We start from the raw sequence: 13468 nt of genomic DNA, 5'->3' as shown, positions 1-13468 counted from the left end.
AGTCTAATGGCAGAGAGGAGGAAGCTGTTCCTGAATCTCTGTTAAAGAATTAGTAGGCAATCAAGCAGAACAGAATTGCGGATATGTAAATATTCTGAAGTTCTAAGGATGGTGAGATGCATTCAAATAATGTCTAGGGCCTTGTCTTCAAAGCTGGAAGTTCTCGTTACTATTCCCTTAACCACCCAGTCATGATTAGCTATGAGAAAAATGTATCCATCACAATACCATTTATCCAAAGAGCTCCCAGCTCTAATGCTAAATCCGCACTGCCTGTGATATTCCAGTGGTCAGTTCTTAATAATTTATGGTATGAATCATAAGCTGGAGAGTCAATACAGCTCTATTGACTTAAACCACACAATAAATAAAATCATGCAAACTAAATTAATTCATACATTTATTATGAGAGTTGGTTCAAACACCTAGAACTTTGTTAATGCCAGTAAAGACTCGATCGATAGTTGCAATGGGGCGGGCATGAACATTTTGTTCCTGGCTGCTGTAATGAAGGTGAGGCTGCTGGGACTGGAGGTTCACGGGACTACCCGGACAGGAAGGTGGCTGTTGAGTTATGGGGCTGTGATCAGCAGGAGGGGAATGCGATGGGTGGATCAGGAAGATCAAGTCAAATCAAGTCACTTTTATTGTCATTTCGACCATAATTGCTGTTACAGGACACAGTAAAAATGAGACAATGTTTTTCAGGGCCATGGTGCTACATGAACAATACAAAAACTACACTGAACTATGTAAAAAAACAACACAAAACTACACTAGACTACAGACCTACCCAGGACTGCATAAAGTGCACAAAACAGTGCAGGCATTACAATAAATAATAAACAAGACAATAGGCACAGTAGAGGGCAGTAGGTTGGTGTCTGTCCAGGCTCTGGGTATTGAGGAGTCTGATGACTTGGGGGAAGAAACTGTTACATAGTCTGGTCGTGAGAGCCCGAATACCTTGGTGCCTTTTGCCAGATGGCAGGAGGGGGAAGAGTTTGTATGAGGGGTGTGTGGGGTCCTTCATAATGCTGTTTGTTTTACGGATGCAGCGTGTGGTGTAAATGTCGCTAATGGCTGGAAGAGAGACCCTGATGATCTTCTCAGCTGACCTTACTATCTGCTGCAGGGTCTTGCGATCCGAGATGGTGCAATTTTCGAACCAGGCAGTGATGCAGCTGCTCAGGATGCTCTCAATACAACCTCTGTGGAATGTGGTGAGGATGGGGAATGGGAGATGAACTTTTCTCAGCCTTGGCAGAAAGGGATGCTGCTGGGCCTTCTTTGCCATGGAGCTCGTGTTGAGGGATCAGGTGAGATTCTCCGCCAGGTGAACACCAAGAAATTTGGTGCTCGTAACGATCTCCACGGAGGAGTTGTCGATGTTCAGCGGCGAGTGGTCGTTCCGTGTCCTCCTGAGGTCAACAACCATCTCTTTTGTTCACATTCAGAGACAGGTTGTTGGCTCTGCACCAGTCCGTTAGCTGCTGCACCTCCTCTCTGTATGCTGACTCATGATCTTGCTGATGAAACCCACCACGGTCGTGTCATCGGCGAACTTGATGATGTGATTCGAGCTGTGTGTAGCAGCACAGTCATGGGTGAGCAGGGTGAACAGCAGTGGACTGAGCACACCGCCCTGGGGGCCCCCAGTGCTCAGTGTGATGGTGTTGGAGATGCTGCTTCCATTCCGGACTGACTGAGGTCTCCCAGATCATTGCTCAAGAACAGTGGATTTTATTTTTTAAATTTAGTTTTTATTCATTGTGACACAGAGCAGAATAAGCCTTTCTGGTTCTTTAAGCCACACCGGCCAGCAACCCCCAATTTAACCCTAGCCTATTCACAGAACAATTTACAATGATCAATTAACCTACTAACTGGACTGTGGGAGGAAACCAGAGCACCTGGAGGAAACCCACACGGTCTCGGGGAGAACACATTAAGTCCTTACAGGTAGCGGTGGTTCATGGTCAGAGACTGGTTATTACATGAGCGTCAGGATTTAATAGGGGTCAGTGGTCTGGAGATGGTCAGGTATTGGGAATAAAGTAGAATTTTGGTGACCTAGGGTCCATGGGTGATTTGTTATGTTGTGTTGGGTTGTTTGGTTGGTTACATTGGGAAATGTCACATTGGATGATTGATGGATTATGGGGCTAGGTGGGGGGGGGAGTTGTTCGGGTAAGGTGACGTAAAATGAAGGTTAGATAAAGGAATGCAAGGTTGGCAAAGCAAGGGGAATGTGAATGTTGCTGTGGGTTTTAGTGGGAGGCCCATAGGAGCACTGGTCAGCAGCTAACTCAGAGTTGTCCTTTTGGTCATCCACAGATAAGGTACACTGAATGTCCACTTCTGTATGAGTGGCTGGAGCAGGGGTCCATAGACCCCTTGACTAATGGTCGGGGTCCGTGGTATAAAAAGGTGAGGATCCCCTGGGCTAGAGGATGGCACAAGCAGAAATGGGACCTAACCATGAGTTTTATATTACCATATGTCACTACAGACATTTCAGGCTCCGCTATGCGTGAGGCCTCAAATTCACAGCGAACATTGGCACTCATAACACAGATGCTGTGATGTTTATAATATGCCACCACTTATTTTTCAAATAACTTGTACCTCATTCCACACAATAGAGCTTAAGGCAATTTTTCAGCCTCTGAAGTCTATTCTGTGCTGCCCCCCAGTGGGAATTGGCTGATCGCAGTTCTCCACTGTGCAGAACTGTGTGGCTTGGAAGCTGCAGTATTGAGTGCATTAAGCAAGACAAAAGTTTTATTTCTTCCAAATGATGTTGGCCCTGAACTACTAACTCGGTTTCTCCTTACACAGATTCTACCTGACCTGCTGATTAGTCCCACCATTCTTCTGTTTCATTTTATAGACTTAATTGTTTTGAGGCCTTCTATTTGACAAAATAAGCGGGTCACAGAAGCAAAAGAATGGAAGCGCTGCTTATCAGGGAGAATGTAACAGCAGGCCTTAAAGAGAATATCTTCAAGGAATCGACCGATGTGGCTTTGTAAGTAGAAGCATCACAGGAGATTGGAACATCAAGTCAGCAGTGCATGATGCTGTGGAAATAAGTGACTCTGCAGATTGTAACATTGAAACAGCAAGCTGTCTCGCTGAGGCAGGAATGATACCTCTCTCTCCCTCGCTAGTGATAAAGAGAGCCTCTGGGATGTCAAGATGTTGGGATGAACAGTGGGTTTTTTTTTGATGGACTCAAGATCATAGTCTCCTTGGGGGCTTTGTTGGTGGCTGGTGGTGGGGGCGGTGGTTGATGCTTTTGCTGAGGCAGCTGGGGAAAGGAAGAGAGTTGATGCTTTGCTGATTCTTTTGCATGGGAGGGTGGGGGGGCTTTCGGGTTCTACATTCTCCTGTCATTCATTCTTTGGGGTCTTGTGGAGTAAGTGTTTCAGGTTGTATACTGTATACGTTCTCTGATATTCATGGATGTCTGTGAAGAGTAAGAATTTCAGGTTGTGTACTGTCTACATTCTCTGATATTAAATGAAACCATTGAACCATTGATAAAGCTGATTCTGATATGGGTCTCTATTGTGAACTGAGGGTGGGAAGGGGGCAGGGAAAAAGGAATCATGATTGGGAAAAGAGGAAGGGAGAGGAGAGGGAACGGGAAGCACCAGAGAGACATTCTGTAAAAATTAATAAACCAATTGTTTGGAATCAAATGACCTTGCCTGGTGCATCAGGTCTGGGTGTGTGCAATCCCCCACCCCATCACTTCTTCTCTGCCATCTGTCCCACACCCCTCCTGCGGCGCTCCACCCTCGCCATTCCCAAAAGCCTTTGCTCCCGACAGGTTTACAAACTCGCTCCCCATTCCATGTTGAGAAATACAGAATGCACAAAAATCTTAGGCACCCCAGCTATATATATGTGCCTCAGACTTTTGCACAGCACTATATATGTTGCCATATAGGACCTTGAGATTCATTTTTTTGCAGGAGTTGTATTTACAGGAAAATAAGGAAATACAAAAGAATGTATGAAAAATTATACATAAATAAAGACTAACAAACAACCATTGTGCAAAAGAGATAAAGAAGTTACTAGTCCTTAAAACATCTTTAGATTCCATTACCTGCAGTCTTTTGTTTCTCCGTTATAATTCTATGTAGTTCAATCAATGGTGTTTAAAGTGATGGCAGAATTTTGGGCCTGTGCTCATGTCACAATCTCCCAACAACATTTAACAGAAGTAGAAATGCTGTGCTTGCAGTGTGGTGTCAAAACAGGTTGGCAGCAGCGACATTTAATTTCATTCCTTTGCATAGTCTTCGCATGGAGTTCTTTGAAGTCAGAACAAGACCAATATCCAGCTTTTTCATCTCAATCTGTCACTCAGTGGCATGGCTGATCTCATAACTCCACCTTCCTGCGCAATCCCTGTCATGTTTGTGGTACTGGGAAGCTGGGTGGCCGTGAATTACACACACAAGAGACGAAGAAGTGAGGAGCAAATGTGTTGCTGTTTATTTTGCTTGAAAGTAATCTGCCCAGAATGCCCTCTCACATTACTTTCAGTGATTAGCACACAGAGAAGCTTGACAGTAACCCATAAGGGTCAAAATATCCGTGAATACATAACAATCCCCATACACAGAAAGAGGTCGGATTGAATGACAAGGGAGGTGTGGTAAACCATATATATGTTGTAACTGGGTTAACTGTCTGGACACGCCCCTCTGCTGACTGCCCCTGTGGCTCCTCCCACAGATTCCTGTATAAAGGTGTTTCGCCTTGCCCCTCCCCCTCAGTCCAGGGGCAGACACTCACCATGGAGGTCGTATTGTACAGCGAATAAAAACCTTGAGGTATTTTACCTAACCTCAGTCTTTTGGAGTTATTGAAGGTGCTTCAGTAGGTTATGACAACCACAAGAAAGTCTGTAGATACCGGAAATCCAAAGCAACCCACAGAAAATGCTGGAGGAACTCAGCAGGCCAGCCAGCATCTACGGAAAAGAGTAAATAGTCAATGTTTCGGGCCACGCCCTTCTTCAGGCCACGTGTGTTGGGCACGTGGCTAGGTGGTTAATGCGTTCGTCTAGTGATCTGAAGGTCGCTAGTTTGAGCCTCAGCTGTGGCAGCGTGTTTGTGTCCTTGAGCAAGGCACTTAACCACACATTGCTCTAGTGTCTGTGCGAGGAGTGGCGCCCTACACAGACTTCCAATCTGCACCTTGTAGGGCATGAAAATGCCTGACGCATGGCCTCTCATGGTCTGAGTTGACGTTCCCCCCCTCCCCTTCTTCAGGACTGGAAATGAAGAGGAGAAGCTAGAGGTAGAAAGTGGGTGGGGGGTAGTGGGGAAGAAGTACAAGGTGGCAGGTGATAGGTGAGACCAGGAGAGAGGGGGTGGGTGAAGTAAAGAACTGGGTAGTCGATCGGTGAAAGAGAAAAAGGGCTGGAGAAAGGGGAATCTGATAGGAAAGGACAGACTTCGTTTTGTATTTTGAACTTTAATTGGGAGTTATTTCTCTTAATCTGTGAAACCATCAGTTACATCTTAATTGACAGGATTAAAGGTTGAAAGGGGGTCCAAAACCACTAGAGATCAGGCTCTCTGCTGTATTGACATCAACACAGGTATAAATAGATATGTGCTTTGGACACACTTGCTCATAGAACATAGTGGCACAGGGTCAACCACAATGCCAAATTAATTTAATCCTATCTGCCCGCAAGTGATTGATATTGCTATATTTTGAAACCCCCAAACATAAAACTATTTGAACGAAAAACACTGAGTCGGGATAACTCACGTGCGTTTTAGTTTTTACTTAAAGCGAGGCGTGCACATATGATGTGCTGGCAAAATGACATATGCCAATCTCATACTTTTGCATATAACACAATAAATTATGCGAACACCAAAGAACGCTTAATCAAACAACATACTTACAATATTTCTCAAATAATACTGAAATATTAAATACCCAAACATCCTCCCATGCAGGCCCTAAAGATTAAATCGACGTGGAGGATTTCTTACTCTTATGGGATACCATCTGTCCTGATGCGGCGGGGTGTCCTTCTCCGTGGTGGTTGTCGGAGATGACTCTGGGACTGCAGGAAGTGGTTCTGGACAGCTCAGGACATCTTTCTTCTGGAAATGTTGGCATCCCAGACAGTGCGTGGCAACCTGCTGGATCTGCTGATTTATTCCAGGCCACCAGACAAAGTTTCAAGCCAACGCTTTCATGTTGACCATGCCCGGATGACCGGCATGTAGCTCCTCCCACACTTTAGCTCTCAGCTTGGATGGTACAATAACACTCAATTCCCACGTAAGGCAACTTCCAACAGGAGCAAATTCATCCCAGCGCTGGTAAAGATGGGGGAACTGGAATTTATGCTGTATGTTTCAGCGATTTTGCATTGCCATGTAGACCTGAGGACAGTGGTTGTTCTTTCCTGGTTTCCCCTTGGACCACCTCAGCCAAAATAGGAAATTTTTCAATTTGTATTACGTGGAATATAATAGTGTCAAAGAGGATTTGGATACAATAGGGTCTTTTAAGAGACTTTTAGGTAAGTACGTGGAGCTTAGATAAATAGAGAGCTATGCTGTAAGGAAATTCTAGGCAGTTTCTAGAGTAGGTTACATGGCCGGCACAACATTGTGGGCTGAAGGGCCTGTAATGTGCTGTAGATTTCCGTGTTCTTATGTCAAGAGGTGTGTACTCTTTTATCAATTTTTCAGGTATTCCCTTTACCAAGGGTAAATGGGACAGTCTATCAGTGTTTCAATTATTAGCTATCCTCTTGAATTCGATCTCGTAATTATGTCCTCCAAGAAGCGGAGCCCATCTCTGCATTTGTGCCGCTGCTGTTAGTGGGAACGCCCTTCTGCAGATTGAAAATGGACACTAGTTGCACATTGCACATTTAGACGGAGACATAATGTAAAGACTTTTACTCCTCATGTATGTGAAGGATGTAAGAAATAAAGTCAATTCAAGAAAAATAGTTGGAAAAAGTGCAGCACATTTTTTTCTTCGACGGGGGAGAAAGACAGCTAAGTTAAAAAGGAAGGCTGATAATGGATGAAATTCACAGGTTCATAAACAATGAGTGCAGGGCGATAATCATACATTTTAAAAATGCAGACATGGTTTACTATGTTGGAAAGATAGACATGTTCAATTGCACAAAAGCTAACTGGGTGTTATACACTGAACAAATTGAGCAATATTTTGAAGCAAGTGAAATAGCCACTGAAAAATGAGTGCCAGTGTTGCTGAGTAAAGTTGATGAAAGAGTGTATAGTTTGCTTAGAAGTTTAACTGCTCCAACCAACAGAGTCAAAATGAGCAGCCAAAAGCAGGAACATTTAGAACTGAAACCACTGTTCGTTGCAGAACACTTTAGGTTTCATAAGCAGAACCAAAAGGAGGCTGAGTCCATTTCAGCTTACGTGGCTGAATTGAAGAGATTGTCCAAAATACGGCCAGTTCAGTGACAGACTAAGTGATGCACTGATAGTTTAGTTTATGTAATCTTACAAGAAAGCATTCAAAAATGGTTCCTAACCAAGCACAACTTGCATTTAAAAGAAAAGTCAGCAATGGAAGTGAGCGTGAACAAAATTACAGCATCTAGATTGAGGCCTTCCTCGCCAAAAAATTGTGTTACCTTTGCGGCAGGGGCTTGCATACAACAGACAAATGAAGGTTTAACGACAGAAATTGCAGAAAGTGCAATAAAGCAGGGCGCATACCTACTATGAGCATGTAGGGTAGACAAAAATAGGGAAGGGAAAAAGAGAAAGAGTCAGATTGCAGTTTCAAAAAGACCTTTTATCTCCATACTGTTGAAGAAAAATCTGGTAATAATGAGAGTGACACAGGACTAGATAGCATTGAGATTTGCTATGTGAAAACTAACCATAGACGAGCAATATGGGTTACACCAGAAGTGAACAGCACATTAATTAAAATGGAATTGGACACTAGCTCAGCTGTTTCAGTCATTCCACAAAATCAGTTTGAACAGCATTTCAAATATACTGAACTAAAGCCTGCAGATATCTAACTAAGAACCTACACTGGAGAAACAATGGCTCTTATGGGAATAACACGCATAATAGTGAAATAGACAAACCATGTATTTATGTGTTAAAAACAGAAGTGCCCGCATTGTGCAGCTGTGATTGGCTGAGGCAACTACAACCTGATTGGAGATCCAACCACCAATTGCATACCACATCCCCTGCATTAGAGTCAACTGAAAGTGAATTAAGAAAGGTACTGGATGATGCCACAAGTGTTCGAAGGTGGGCTTGGAAAACTCAAACATAACAAGTGTAAAATAGCTTTAAATGAAAATGCCACACCCACGTTTTGGTTCTTTATACCATCTGTGATAGAGTAACCAGTGAGTTAAATTGCATGGAGGCTGAAGGAATTCTCTCCAAGGCTCAGTGGTGCCCATGGGCAATGCCAGTGGCCCCCATAGCCAAGAAAGATGGGTCTGTCAGGATCTGTGGAGGTTTTAAGGTCACTATTAACCCAGTACAGAAAGTAGATCAATACCGTCTGCCGAAGGCAGAGAATATCTTTGCAAACCATTCTGGAGAGAAACACATCAGCAAAGTGAACTGAGGCCTACCAACAAATGGAGATGGAAGAAGAGTCCAAAGTATTTCTCATCCTAAACATTCATAAAGGGCTTTATCGCTTTAATAGGCTGACCTTTGGAGTAGCATCTCTACTGGCATTCTGGCAGAAAGCTGTGGACCAGGTGTTGCAAGGTTGTCCAGGCGCTCAGTGTTACGTGGATGACAACATTGTTACTGGTGTTCTCTATCTGCATTGTATTCTGTATTGCGCACTTATTATGGTAACTAGTCACAGGAGTGAGAGCATAGTAAAAGGAAAGGGAATAAGTCATGTATCCATGCTTTGTTCTGGGCAGTTTGTGGCTGGGGACAAACAGATGTTGTATCTTTTGTTGACTGCTCAATTACGCTTAGCTTACACTTGCGTACGCTTAAGTTTCATCGCTTCAAGATTGTATGTTTGCTAATCGGTAATAAAGGATCGAATATATATACTCAACTTTGGACCAATCATTATTGGAGCTGAGGATGCGTCATACAAGAATAATAAATCTGTGTCAGTAACAGCATTTGGTTTAGTTAGAACTGGCTGCCATAACCAGTAAAGATGACAAGAAGCCTCTCCAAAATCTCATGACTGTGTTAAAAAAAGATTAGAAGGTTACAGGCTCAGAGCATGATGCATCAAGTGTTAGTTCTTTAAACCAAGCATTACTTACACATTGTTGCACCGTTGACAGACAAGAATTACACAAGTGTGCTGAGAAAATTCAGGCTGTGGTGGACGCCCCAAGACCAAAGGGTGTGTCACAGTTGCGGTTCTTTTTAGGGTTTGTCAATTACCACAACAGGTTCCTGCCAAACCTGGCCAATGTGCTCCATCCCTTGAACACATTACTCCAGATCAGGAAGAAATGGCAATGGGCAAAGCAGTGGGAGGAGGCTTTCTGAAAGACAAAGGAAATGGTGACACCAGGCTCTGTGCTCACACATTATGATCCACATCGTCCGGTGAACCTTGCCAGTGACACCTCACCATATGGTATGGATGCAGCCGTGTCACATGTTATGAGTGATGGAAGTGAATGACCCATAGCCTCTTCATCACCTTCCCTTACTGGTGCAGAGAAAAAATTATGCACAGATTGGCAGAGAGGCCTTGAGTCTGGTTTGGGGTGTAAAATGTTTCAACCAGTACTTGTATGGAAGAGAGTTTACCCTTATTACTGGAGACTAAGGGATGGTCTCTGTTTCCGGACAAGATACTGCATCAAGACTGACGGTGTAGAGCAGAGATAGCCAGTACAAAGAGAGGAAAGGGAGGAGGCAGTTTTTAGGTGGAAGCCAAGTGAGAAGGGGAAGAAGAGGCAGATAGAGACTGGTGTGGGGCAGGGGTGGGTGGAGAGAGAAGGTGTTAAGTAGAGAAAATGAAGGGATGAGGATTCTAGAATCTGATAAGGAAGTGGAACCAGATAAGGAATGACAGACAGATGAGTCCTACTGCGAGAGGAGATAGGAGACCTAGGAAGTTTGTAAGAAGCTAGTGAGTAAGTGGTGAGGATGGGTGGCTCAGGATGAGCGAGAGGGCAGCACAATTTTGGGTTACCTAAAACTGGAAAATTCAATATTCATACAATTAGGTTGGAGACAACCCAGGTGGAATATGAGGTACTATTGTTGTAGTTTGTGGTTACCCTTATCCCAGCAAGCCTCATCCCAGTGTTGGCGTGTGGCCAAGTGGTTAAGGCGTCGGTCTAGTGATCTGAAGGTCGCTAGTTCGAGCCTCAGCTGAAGCAGCGTGTTGTGTCCTTGAATAATGCACTTAACCACACATTGCTCTGTGACGACACCAGTGCCAAGCTGTATGGGTCCTAGTGCCCTTCCCTTGGACAACATCGGTGGCGTGGAGAGGGAAGACTTGCAGCATGGGCAACTGCCAGTCTTCCATACAACCTTGCCCAGGCCTGCGCCCTGGAAACCTTCCAAGGCGCAAGTCCATGGACTCACGAGACTAACGGATGCCTATTTTCATCCCAGTAGTGGAAATGAGATGTCATCCTATCTGGAGCACAGAGGAGGGCCATTGCAGATTAACAACAGATGTTCTGCAAAGCGGCTGTCCAGTCTACACTTGGCCTTGTTGATGTAGAGGAGGTCACATCAAAAGCACTGGGTGCAGCAGGTGAAGTTGGAGCATGTGTATGTGAATCTTTGCCTCACTCACAAGGGCTGCTTTAGTTCCTAGACCATGTTGAGGAAGGAGATGTAGGGATGGGTAGTGCACCTTCTTTGGATGCAAAGGGAAGTGGGTGGGTAGGGAATGACTGAACCAGGAATTCTTGGAGAAAGTGGTCTCTGAGGAAATCAGAAAGTCATGGGGAGGGGAAGAGGTGATGAGATTTCATTGAGGTGGTGGAAATGACAAAGGATCATGTGCTGGATGAAAGGTGAGGACCAAAAGAATTAACTCTGCCTCATGGTGAAACACCAGATCTAAAATGAGCCCTGAAGACTGGTCTTGGCCCAAAACATCAACTATTTATTCCCATTCATAGATACTGCCTGACCTGTTGACCTCCTCCAGCATATTGTGTGTATTGCACCAGCTCTAAAATAACTAGATGGTTCTTCAACATACCAATCTACAAAATTGTATCTGAGAATTTATCCTCCACAATAACAAAATATGTTGGTTTTTTCCATTCAATATGGAGATCATATTCACTCAACATTACACATACCATAATTTCCATTCTCTGGTCTCACGCTTTCCTAAATTGTTTTGTGTCCATTTGGGAGATGAAATGAATACAGCAGTGAAAAGAAAATATTGGTAATCAAGCTACTGACATTTTGCAAATGAATTACTATATTAATTATTCTAAAATAATAATGGACATTACTTATGGGCTGTACTGTGAACGCAGTAACTGCCTACTCCCTAACCTGGCGCTCTAACTAAGTAAGAGGGGAGCATAAAGACTTGCTGGAAAACCTTTCATATCAGTAATGGATAGTGGGGATATGGAGGGCTATGATCCTGGTGCAGAGAGATGTGAGTAGGCAGTTTTAAATGGCTTTAGCATGGTCTAGATGGGCGAAAGGGCCTGCTTCTGTGCTGTGCTTTTCTATGACCCTGTATACCAGCGGCTACAGCTGATAGACTGCTTTAAGTGATCTCTAGTTAGGCTAGCACTGCATATCAATTTTATATGCCTCAATGCATTTCTAATAGAGTCATATTGTGATACTTTATTAAAGCATTCACCTTTGTTTTAGATTGCACAGGATGAAATATTCATGCAATTTTGAAGGCTTTCTGAATACCAATTTGCGACATGTTTTCCTTTCCCTATTGAAAACCTACACGTACACCTGGCAAAATGAATGTGGAGCTTAGTGCTTCTGAGCTGAAAGCTGCATTGCAGTCCATTAGAGTAACTAACCTAGCCTGCAATGCAGCTCCTGTAAAGGTAAATGCAACTGACGTGGGAATTCTGTACAACTGAATCTGTTGACTGAAGGTTTAATTGTGCCTGGATTTCATTACAATTTTCACTCTTGCTTTTATTGATCATTGCTATTTAAGTCTTCATTCCAAACATAACTGTAATCCTTCTTTTCTGGCTTCACAACGGCTGTGTTTTATTAGTGGTCTAATTCAAAATTTACTATGGAAATTCCAGAATCAGCAGTCAAGGGACTTGCTGACTATAATTGACCAGATATGATCTTAAACACATGTTAAGTCCCTCATTAATATTTGTAAGTGGTCAAAAGCTGTTTTAGTTAGCTGCTAGAGAGCTTACGAAATATTCTGACCCAGCACTGAATCAGACAATCATTAGTGTCGATTGGACACTTGACTGAAATTGGTCCTTATTGTATTCGTTTTAATAAACTGTTGGAATCTTACTTCAGTTCCTTCCATTCATGTTCCATCAGCCCATACTCAAAACTACCTATTTCTTCTCCTATAACCAATAGGATGTTAAACCACAAACTTTGAATTATCTAATTGAGTTACCTGTGCTTTCCTCAGCCCTCACCCTCATCATCATTATGTGCCGTGTCATCTGACATGAGTGATCATGGTCTTTAATCTGAGAAGTTTGAATAAGCTGTTCAAAACTTTTAACTGTCCAGCCCTTGATGTAGCTCATGAATGCCATGCGCTGTTGACCACGACCTTTCCTTCCACCAGTTTTTCCTGTCACTGCAAGATGTTCAAGCTTCACTTTCCTCAGTACATGTCCCAGAAATTCCAGCTGGCTTTTCCTGATTAACGATACCAGCTCTCTTCTTATTCCAGCTTTTCGCCACACTTCCTCCTTTGTTCCTCTGTCCTTCCACGATATTTTCATCATTCTTCTCAAAAACCACATTTCTGCTTCTTCAGGTCTTCCCACGTTTTGCTTTGATATTGCTTCGGCTTTTGGTGTCGTCTCAGCCCTAAGCTCTGGAATTCTCTGCCCCTGCTTCTCCATCTCTGTGGAGCAAGTTTTCTGATGACTCTGCCATAGTTGGATGCATCAGCAAGGGAGATGAGGCTGAGTGCAGGGCTACGGTAGGAAACTTTGTCACATGGTGTGAGCAGAATTATCTGCAGCTTAATGTGAAAAAGACTAAGGAGCTGGTGGTAGACCTGAGGAGAACTAAGGTACCGGTGACTCCTGTTTCCATCCAGGGGGTCAGGGTGGACATGGTGGAGGATTACAAATACCTGGGGATACGAATTGACAATAAACTGGACTGGTCAAAGAACACTGAGGCTGTCTACAAGAAGGGTCAGAGCCGTCTTTATTTCCTGAGGAGACTGAGGTCCTTTAACATCTGCTGGACCATGCTGAGGATGTTCTACAAGTCTG

This window comes from Mobula birostris, chromosome 30, assembly GCF_030028105.1.
Source record: "Mobula birostris isolate sMobBir1 chromosome 30, sMobBir1.hap1, whole genome shotgun sequence".
Taxonomy (NCBI): domain Eukaryota; kingdom Metazoa; phylum Chordata; class Chondrichthyes; order Myliobatiformes; family Myliobatidae; genus Mobula; species Mobula birostris.
This window is presented reverse-complemented; position numbering follows the sequence as displayed.